This window comes from Lygodium microphyllum, chromosome 13 (genome assembly GCF_053477565.2).
Source record: "Lygodium microphyllum isolate KBCC chromosome 13, Lygodium_microphyllum_v1.1.10, whole genome shotgun sequence".
Classification (NCBI taxonomy): Eukaryota; Viridiplantae; Streptophyta; class Polypodiopsida; order Schizaeales; family Lygodiaceae; genus Lygodium; species Lygodium microphyllum.
In genome coordinates this window covers 110,800,449-110,811,104 of record NC_141147.1, presented here as the reverse complement: position 1 = coordinate 110,811,104, position 10,656 = coordinate 110,800,449, and the positions used below count along the sequence as shown (strand labels likewise).

Sequence of the window (10,656 nt, the reverse complement as noted above, 5' to 3'; positions counted from 1 at the left end):
GTGGACGAAGACCACCACTACAGTATGTAAATTCTTGTTGGAAGAAATATTTTGCAGGTATGGATGTATAGGCAAGATTACAGTTGATCGTGGAGAGCTAGATGTAGATGAAGCTAGAGAATTCTTCTCACGGCTTGGGATTAAATTGGCTCTTACTACTGCCTATAATCTAGAGGGAAATGGCAAAAGTGAAAGAGGACATCCGCCAATAGTTAAAGCATTAGCAAAAGCTTGTAGAGGTCGGATTGGAGATTGGCCGAGATTACTACCTTTTGCATTGTGGGCTGATCGCTCTACACATAGTGTGACTACTGGATACATGCTTGCGGAGTTGATGTATGGGCAAAAACCTGTCATGCCTACTGAAATTTGTGCTCTCACTTGGAGTCTTCTTCCGTGGCATGAGAATTTATCAAGGAAAGAGCTTCTAGCCCTTCGGATTCGTCAACTAGAGAGAAGGACAAAAGATGTGCAGCTAGCAGTTGATCGTTTGAAGGCAGCCCGTCTCAGAAACAAGGACAAGTTTGATTTAAGGCATCGCTTGAGGCCTAGAGCCATAAAAGAAGGAGATTGGGTTCTAGTCTACGACAGTAGTCTAGAAAATCAGCATAGTAGCATGAGAAAAATGGTTCAAAGATGGTTTGGACCGTATGAGGTGAAACAGGTTTTTGACAATGCTACCTATGAATTAGCTGAATTGGATGGGACGGTGTTGAGGGTGCCCATTGCTGGAAAACGAGTCAAGATTTTCAAGAGAAGAGAAGATGAAGAGTATGCACTTGAAACATTGGCAGAAGAAGAGCAGACAGAAGAAATTCTAGCAGAAGAAATAGAGAATATGGATGATGAAGCTGATGGAGAAACTGGTCTACCGGAAACTGATAAAAGACTGGACCTGTTTGTGGACTTGGATGATCCTGGATAGTTGGCCCATCTGGAGGATGCGCAGGTTTAGAGGAGGTGGATGTCGTGCTGCTGCGCATCCAAGCCGTAAACACCTCCATTTTTGTTGTGCATCTGTGTTATCTTTTCGCGTGTGTTTCATTGTGTGTGATTGCTGCATTATCTTTCCGTCATTTTCAGTACCCGCATCCAATGTACATACTCCACTTATGTGTTTGTGTTTGAGTGTGATTCAGTTTGTGTGCATGTTGTGTGTGTGTCAGAAAAATATGAAAAACTGATGCCAAAGAGTAATATTATGCTGTCAATTTCAATGATGAATTCCAAGAAAAGTGCAGGAAACCGTGGAATCAAAGGAAGCTTTGTAGAAGCCGACATTGAAGCTATGAAGATAGAGGTTACATGTGAACAAGGCTGACATAATATGCGGGACAAAGCATTTTTGAAGAAGGTACATTAGCACTACATGCCATGGAGAAGGAATTTACCAATGAAAAGGAAGGTTCACGAGGCAATCTTTTGGATACTTGATGGGAATTTCTCTATGGTTCTGAGTTTATCAAGCTATTCACTTTTGGTTGAGGTATCAGAACAATATCCACATGCCTTGGTAAGAGATTTGACAGATGAGGTTCATGGCTTGAGAAAGGAATTAATCCTCAACAAAAAGATCTGGTCACCTTTTAAAGTCAGTTATGGTGTTGAAGACAAAATTAAATGTGAACTTTCCACATGGCACACACAGTCAACAAAGAGCGAGCTCAAGGAGTTCACTTCTGTGTTGCAAGCAAACCAATCAAATATTGGTTCAGAATTTTGGGATATTAAGACAAAAGGAGGTATAGCGTCTTGCCCCTGTTTTGGGGAATCCGCTATAATCGGTGGACTACGCCATCGCCTTTATTGGGGGAAAGCTCTCTTTCAAGTGTACTTCTGAATCTATTACGGGGGCCGGGCTACTGGAATTTTGGGGGAGAATGCGAAAGAAAAAGTAGTGGAAAAAAGCGGATGGGGACCCCGAATGGCAAGGAGATTACCTACAGTAAGCATCGAGAAAAGGAAGGATCTCTTCTCCTGTTCCTCCCTATTTTTTCTGTCCTTGGATCTCTCCATGTTTTGGGAGGTCTGGCCCTGCCTGTCGGTCCAGCCCTGAGGTGTCGAGAGGAAGGGGTCTCCTTGCTTGGGTCAAGCTTTCTTCTTATGACAAAATAAACTCATTACAGGTGAAATCATGGGCTTTGGGGAGACAGGACTGGCGTGTCTTCGAGTCACAAATATATTGTCCTGGCAAAGACTTGGAGAACTTTCAAGTAAAAGCTCTCTGAGGAAAGGCTGTTCTCAATTCACATGCAAAAGAGTTTGTGCCGACTTCAGTTGGGTCTATTTCTTCAGTTGTTGATCAAAATGCTGAAGAGGCTACTTCAGAACATTCGAAGGTCTCGGTTCATATCATCACACTGTCAGAAACATCCATTGCAGATGATAAAGTTGTCGGTACTGGGATTCTCAGCTCCCTAATGACATCTTAACACCCGACCTTGACTAATTGGCAACCAGAACAGGGCTCTAGTGGTCATCCCAAACATGGTGCGTGAGGCAGCAAACAAGATGAACGATGGTGATGAAGGAAGGATGAAGTAACACTGCCTCAAGTGTCTGATTGACTGTTCCAAGTCTCTTCCCGAATTCAACTGAAACAACGATGAAAACATCTGCGAATACTGAAGAAGTCGGCAAGTGACGACAAATATTGCTGTTTAAAAAAAAAAAAAGTCATCAAGATGGATCTTATTATGGCCTCTGGATCGATGGAAAGAAGATAATGTCAGCTGATCGACTAGATGAGGCAGAAGCAAAAGAAGAAGATTATCGCTCAAACCATCATCTGCACCATCATCAACGCCAACGATTGATCCATTGCTTCTTCCCCGTGATCTTGCAGATCTCCATTCCCAAGATTGTTCCACAATCCAAGCATTAGCTATTCTGCAGAATACAAATCTTCCCCACAGCTGGCCTTGATGCAGGAAACTCTACAGATCGGTCAGTGTGACACATTGTATCTCTCAGATTCTGAAAACCGTGTGAGTAAAATAGTCCTTGGAGAAGAGGTGTGAGTTTTGTCATTCAAGAAAGGCAATCAAGCTCTCTACAGATCCATCCGTACTCCTTGGTGGACGTTAAGCCTCGAGTAATAGTTGTAATTTGTCCGAATGAGGCACTTTTTAAGAACAGACTGGTAGAACGGTCGCTGTTGAACTTCTGAATATGATACATTCAATAATTCCAAATCTTGTATAGATTCCTTTGTTGGATGCCACAATACTGTTAAGCGGATCCTTGTGTGAGAAACCTGAATTTTGTGCAGCACATTGTTGCTTTCACTACGAAGGACAATAGATCAGAGATGAATAGATCAAGGTTTTAGGGTGATGCTTGAAATGGTGAAGTCATATGTCTCAAACCTAGAAAGCTGACCCTTACTTTCTGTTCAACAGAACTCATCAAGCCTTTGAGAGAATGGTAGAGCTATCCTCGTACATCTGAATGCGAAGCAGATTATGAGATACTACAGATTTTTCTGAACATGGTCCTCTTGTAAATTACTTGACAAGCAATATAGTGAACTTTGGCATAAAAAATTTGAGTTCTTCTTGTTAGCTCTTTCCTTGCTGTATCTTGAACCCCGTGTTCTGCAGCTCTTGCACGAACTCTACGACATCGGCAAGGAACACAATGTTAGCATCACAAACCATATCATTAATGATTTCACCTTTATGCCATGGAAGCCCGCTACAATTCCAAAACAACAACTTGACAAGCATGTAGCTCCCATGGGTCGTGCATCCCTATGCATCCTTTGAAGTGTCACCACTAGATTTATTTCACTTATTGTATTGCTTCGGACATTTCTCTTATTGCATGGGGGTGCGATCCTCATTTACATAAAAATCTATTCCTTTGAGGTATACTCGACTATTGTCTAAAAGTATAGTTCTCTTACATGCATCCAATAGAGTGCATATAATGGTTCTTGCCTTCCCATCATCTTTCTTCTTGCCCATACATAGAGCACCAAAGACAGGTACATCTACCATGGCAAAATGCTTACCAAAATAGTCCATGACTTCCATAGTAAGAGACTGTGCAGTCTCATCATCTGTTTTAGGAAATCCCCAAATAACCAGGTTTTGAGCTTGCTTTTCTCTTTCTTGACATTCACGTGCATCCACATCATCTACCACTACGTCACCACCCTCTGCATGAATTACAAGCATGTCTCCATTTGGGGTAATATGTGCTACTATTCCGGCCCATGCTTTTGGTGTTTCCATACATGTGTGTGTTGCCATACTCGTTTCACAGTCTATGATTCTCTTGGCCTATTACTCCATAGTCTGTTCCAATTTTGTATTCTTGCTTTCCAGTGCTTGACACTTGGGAGCGAAGCATGTGATTTCTTAATTATGTGCATTGATTGATGCTTGAAGTGTCACCAGAAAATTCCATATCCCATCTTGTGAGATTTCTCCAACACATGGCTACTCCAACATGCGAGCAGAGAGAGGTGAACAGGTGCTTGTCAGGTTGGCTTTGCTGTGTGTGACAGATCATCCACTCCAAGAAAGGCACTCATTAGTATCTCCAATCGTAGTCATGTTTCTTGGTTCTCAGCTTCTATGCAATCTTACAAGCTCAAATGGTTCTCTTCTATTGGGTGTCCTTGTGTCTACATTTGTTGGATTGATTGCTCAATTTGTGTTCTTCTTCTGTAGAAACTTGCATATGAAACTACAACTGGTGGTGCCCCTAGCCCTTGCCATAGCCGCACAGCCTAAATTAGAAGAGAAGAAGGTGGAAAGTGACTGATGGAGAGCAGTTCGAGAAGGGTGAGGAGCTCAAAAATCAAACTCTCTACCCTCTATGAGGAGCTCAATGCTCAAACTCAACCACTCTCATAGAATTTTGATGATGAATACTTCGAAGAGGAGAGGAGCTTAAAGATCAAATTCAAGCCACCCTCATATGTGACTCCATGGCAAAAACTTCAAAGTAGGCGAGGGGCTCAATGCTCAACCTCAAGCCTCTCTCTTTGAATTTGATAGAAAATCTTTGAAGAGTCAAGAGCTTAAAGCTCCACTCAAGAGCCTCTCATGCGTGGTCTTCAAAGTAGGCGAGGGGCTCAATGCTCAACCTCAAGCCTCTCTCTTTGAATTTGATAGAAAATCTTTGAAGAGTCAAGAGCTTAAAGCTCCACTCAAGAGCCTCTCATGCGTGGTCTTGAAGGAGAGATCAAGGAGGGCTCTTTACACCTCTTTTACACTCCTTATATAGTTTTTTCTTCCACAGGTTGAGCTTAACTTTGTGGGCTTTTTGCTTTAGATTGTTTAAAGCTAAGCTTTTAATGCTTAAAGCATTTAGAAAAACAAAAGTAGTAGACTTTATAGCTTAAATATTTCCAAAATCTAACTTAAGCTTTAAACATTTTTGTTTTGTTTGCAACCCTACCCATCCTACAAAAATTGTCGCCAAATCTTCTATGTACATTCTGAAAATATGCCATTGACTATTCCTTGAATATATAGTTGTCTCTTTTCTTGCATCATTGATCTGCTCAACTTTCAAGGGGCATGGTCATAGAGAATACACCCACCTCCAGCTTCTAAGGAATAAGATAGAAAATGTCACAGATCTGATCCTTGAAACCTCATGAGAGCATCTCATCAGCTTCATCCAACACAAACATGTTTATGTAGTTAGGAAAAAAGACTCAGGAATTTACTAAAGCACCTCTCTTGGGAAAATTCTTAGTAAAGTCCAGGCAAGATCAAGATATTGGAAGATATCTTGTATGTCATATGCTCCTTGAGCCACAAATCTATGCTCAAATTTCTCCAAAAACTCCAAGTATAGCAAATATTTTGATGACAATGTCTCCTCTCCAATCATAGCCTTCATTGCTTGCACATCCTTCCCAATTGCTTTGTTGGCTTAGAGCTGATTTGAAACATCTGCATGATATTTTCTTGTCATCCCCTCCCCAACAACACTCTTCATCAATCATCAAAGAGATGAAAGAACATTGATTGGAGGATAAATCTGTCAATTATGAAGTTGTCGATCAATGTAAATTTGACCCTCAATAATATACCCAGTCAAATCAAGAATTGGATGAGTAATAACATAGTTTGGCATGGTAAAAATGGGAATTTATGTAATGGATCCCTTTCTCCCTTGGAATCTTCTTACATGCTCATCAATTGTGGCCAAGTCAATGTACATATAACTAGGATATCCGTGATGACCATGAACTTCCTCTCGTGTTGCAGAGACCTCTTGTGTAGAGCATCAACATAGGAACTCACGTCTGTGAGAATAAAAAGCACATGCTTGCTTAGATCATATGCTAGATACTCAATTGTTGTGAGGGAAATTTTAGGAGTAATAATACACTCAATGGTAGGATCATTTGCCAAATTCAAGAACAAAGTAACTCTATGTATCGAGCCATTTTCTTCAAAATCACGTTTGAAAAACTGAGCAGTTTCCATGTTCACTCTCGTGGCTGCAAACACTATCACAAAGTTATCTTCTTGAACATCATCCATCCGATTTTCATGTTTTTTCACAAGACCTGCTTGGGAGCAGATCTGGGTTGCAAGTTCATTGTGAGGTAGATTTGCTATAGAGCATAAATACCTTCTTGTGTATGCTTTGTATTAAAAGACTGAGAATGCATGCTATGGAGAATCACTGATGAGAAAATAGACAATCATAATGAGGCAGAAATATTGACAAAGAATAACAACTAATATTATCCAAGCTTAATGCAAGTACAACTGATTGATAATGAATGATGGAATGAGTGTGGGATGAGTGCCTTTTATAGGCTTATAGTAGGTGGTATTTGTAGGTGGAGATAGGTGGAAAGGGACCATGGTATTCAACAACCATGATTTTAATAAACCGTGCATATATGACCTAGTCTAAGGCTTTATTTGATGTATGTTTCTTTGCCTTATTTGTCCCATACAAAGAGGCTATGGTGGATGTGATTGCACATTTCTCAACACCCCTCCTTAATCACAACTGAAAAAGACACTGAGTATACAGAGGCAGTCGTGACTAGAACCTTGCTAAGTGTAGACATGGAAGAAACAAAAAAACAACCATACAAAGCTAGAGGCTGTTACAAGGCCTCACTAAGTGTGTAGAGGCTACATGAAGAGTTTAGGAGCTTATGGTGGGAACATAAGGCAAGTCTACATGTTAAACTTTTAAAAAAAGTCTATCATCAAAAAATGAGCTACAAAAGAGGGACTAGTGACTCTTATCCTTTTGTTGTTGGGGTTATTATTCTCCTTCTTCTTCAATGTTGTCTTCATCTTCTTTGACTGTAGCAAGATATGCTCTTTGAAACTTTTTCTTAGTATAGCAAAATTTCTCAATATGCCCAGATTTCTTACAAAAGTCACAGACTACACTCTTCTTCCCTTTCACATAGAGGAGTTATTGGTCTCCTCTTGGGATTCTTGTTTCTCCTTTTTTCTTGATCTTCTTTTCCTCTTCTAGGAGAGAGGCTTTGATGTCCACAAGTTTTGGATTTGGCATGTTGATTAATGTTGTAGACACATTATCAAACTTAACGGAAGACTTTTGAGAAGCACTCCAATGCAAGTGTCTTCATCCATCTTCAAGTTGATTTCTACAAGTTGTGTCAACAAGCTTTCCATATAATTCAAATGAGTTTCAAGTGAGGTATTACTTTGCATGTAGAGCCTAAAAAATTCAATTAGCAAACCATATTTTGAGGATTTGGAATGAGCTCCAAATAAGGTTTCTAATCGATCCCATGTTGTGTAAGAGGTTTCACAATCATCAACATGATGAATGTAGCTATCATCAAGTTCAAGCTTGATAATAGCTTGAGCCTTATCATCATTTTTATCCCATACAACTGAAAGTGTAACTTCCCTTGGTTTCTTCTCTTGACCACTTGTGATTGACCACACGCCTTTTCTCATTAGGATCAGTTTGATCCTAGTTTGCCATGTATGGAATCCAACTCCATTAAATCGCAATGTCAGTGAGTCCTTGCCCATTTTGAGATTGCAAGATCAGCATCAAATCAGCTCCAATCAATTCAAATTTCAGTTGAGCACAAGTGCTAAGAAGCACTAAGTGATGCTAGATGATTTGGTGACTATGATGCCCTTGAAGTTAGAATCTTGAAGATCTTGCAAATCTGAGTCTTCACCTGCTTGATTTGATGCTAGAGTTGCAAAAAAAATCAGATTTGATCAAATTCAAAGCTAATTATGTTAAATGACATAAATGCTAAAGGGACTAGATGAGCATCAATGGACATTGTTGCTTAAAATGCTTGCAAATCTTGTCAAGATCTCCCCTTCTTGCTGGTAAATTGCTTGAATGCTTGCTAAAATAAGGTTGTGGTTGCTGAAGATTGAGTAATTTCTAGTAGCAAAGGCTTGAGGAATCCAATGGGTGAGAAAATAAATTGGGAGATAAAGCTTAGCTATGGAGTCAGTGATTAGGGTTATCAAACCCAACTAGTTTTTTTTCACTCCTATAGCGTGTACAGGCGATTACTTTCCACAATATTTCATGGAGAGATAGCTTACATAGTAGGCTTTTAAAGGCCCATGATTCCCATCAAGATTTTAGGGCACTTGGGCTATATGCAGCGTACGACAGGGATACAGGTGCAGAAAAGTAGTGGGCTGAAGAATGGTGCAATGCTGAGGCATGGAGTCAACAATGTTGGAGTTTGACGTGATGAGCAAGAGCATCGTGAGTTAGGGAGTATTTCCCTAGAAGAAACCACGAGCTAAAATGGCCTGGATTGGGAGCTTCAAGTCCTCCACTGAAGGTGGGTAGCTATGGAGCTAGGTGAGAGATCCAAGGAAAAGTGGAGGAAGCCAAAAATTCAAACTAGAATGTCTCAATTAGTGGCCTAATGACTCACTAACTTAAAACCCACTCTAATACCATGTTAAAATATTGAGAATGCATGCTATGGAGGATCCCTGATGAGAAAATAGACAATCATAATGCGGTAGAAGCATTGACAAAGAAGAACAACTAATATTATCCAAGCATAATGCAAGTATAACTGATTGATAATGATTGATGGAATGAGTGTGGGGATGAGTGCCTTTTATAGGCTTAGAGTAGGTGGTATTGATAGGTGAAAATAGGTGGAAAGGGACCATGGTATTCAACAACCACGGTTTTAATAAACTGTGCATACATGACCTACTCTAAGGCTTTATTTGTTGTATGTTTTTTTGCCTTATTTGTGTCATACAAAGTGGCTATGGTGGATGTGATTGCACATTTCTCAACACTTTGAAGTTCACACAAAACTGGAGCTTTTGAGATCAAAGATAGGCTTGATCATGTACCAACCTTCCTTGGCCTATTGTTCTTGTAGTTGCACACACTTTCATCACACCTACAAGAATTACCCTATCTGTATGAATACGCTCCTCTAGTATTTCACCATATAGTTTGAGGACCATATTGAAGGGGGCATGTAGGGCATATCTAATAATCATTATGCCCTATGATAAAATGCTTTGACTTGGTAGCTTATCAAACTCTTCATGTGCTTCTTGTAGGCTAGAACAGTTGACATACATGTCCTGTGGCAACAATGGGATCAAACAACAACCCAATGCTGAGTGTTAGGTGGTGTTCCAACCTTCCCAACTGTAAAGTTTCTACTTTACTACAAGCTTTAATCATGCACAAGAAAAAGATCGTGTTATCCTCTATTCCCTCCTCTTACATGCTTTGGAAAAGCGCAAAATCCAAGTGAAGTTGCCTGTATTGAGTACATCCTAATAACAAGGTGCCATAAGAAAAAGCATCTCCACTTGGCAAGCCATTAAAAACTCTTAACAAGCTCCCCACCTTTTGCATACATGTCAACTAGGACATTACCAATGTCCATGCATATTTCAATCCCTGACCTTAAGATTCAGTTGTATATTTGCTTACCCATTTGTAGACCTTCCCTTTTGGTGTTGAATGTTTTGAGCAAAAGAATATATGTGGCCCTACCTAACTACATGTGCTCATGCAAAATGCAAACCAAAAGATACACAAAAAAAAAATCCTAATGACCCTAACTAATGTGTTCAAATTCTTGGTGAAAAACTCTGCCCTCAGGTTCGGAGTGGTGGACGCGTAGCGTCACAACATCCACCCCCTCCGAACCTACACATCCTCCGAATTTGGGCCACATTTACCCATCCTAATCACAGTCAAGATCGACAATCAATGCAATCTCCTCATCATCTATAAAATCATTTGCAATATCCACATCCTCATCAACATCATCTCCGGCCTCAAATCCATCATAAATCTCACCATCCAACTCCTCAACTGCATAGGATGCATCATCTCTCCTCTTGAACAATTTGATTCTTTTCCATACAATCAAAATCCGCAAGGCCATACCATCAAGCTCTGCTAAGGAATACCATCATCTTAAAAACTTGCGGATAGCACTATACTAGTTTTCTAGACTGCTATCATCAATCTCCCTCCTCAATCTCTCTAGGTCTCAATCTATGCCTCCTATCAAATCGGTCTTTGCTACGTTGCCTCTTGAAGCTTTTGAACAGCTCTTTTAATATCTTTAAATCTCCTCTCCAACTAACAAATAGGAAGAGCCAAAAGATCCTCTCTAGTCATCTCGTCTTGTTGCCATAGTTAATCACTCCA

The 10,656-nt window shown here is 40.2% G+C and overlaps 1 pseudogene; it reads right to left on the bottom strand.

Annotated features, from left to right (window-relative positions):
- Nucleotides 1-5,685: 5,685 nt before the first annotated feature.
- Nucleotides 5,686-6,575, bottom strand: LOC148027054 (V-type proton ATPase subunit B 2 pseudogene; annotated as a pseudogene).
- Between the last annotated feature and the right edge of the window lie 4,081 nt (nucleotides 6,576-10,656).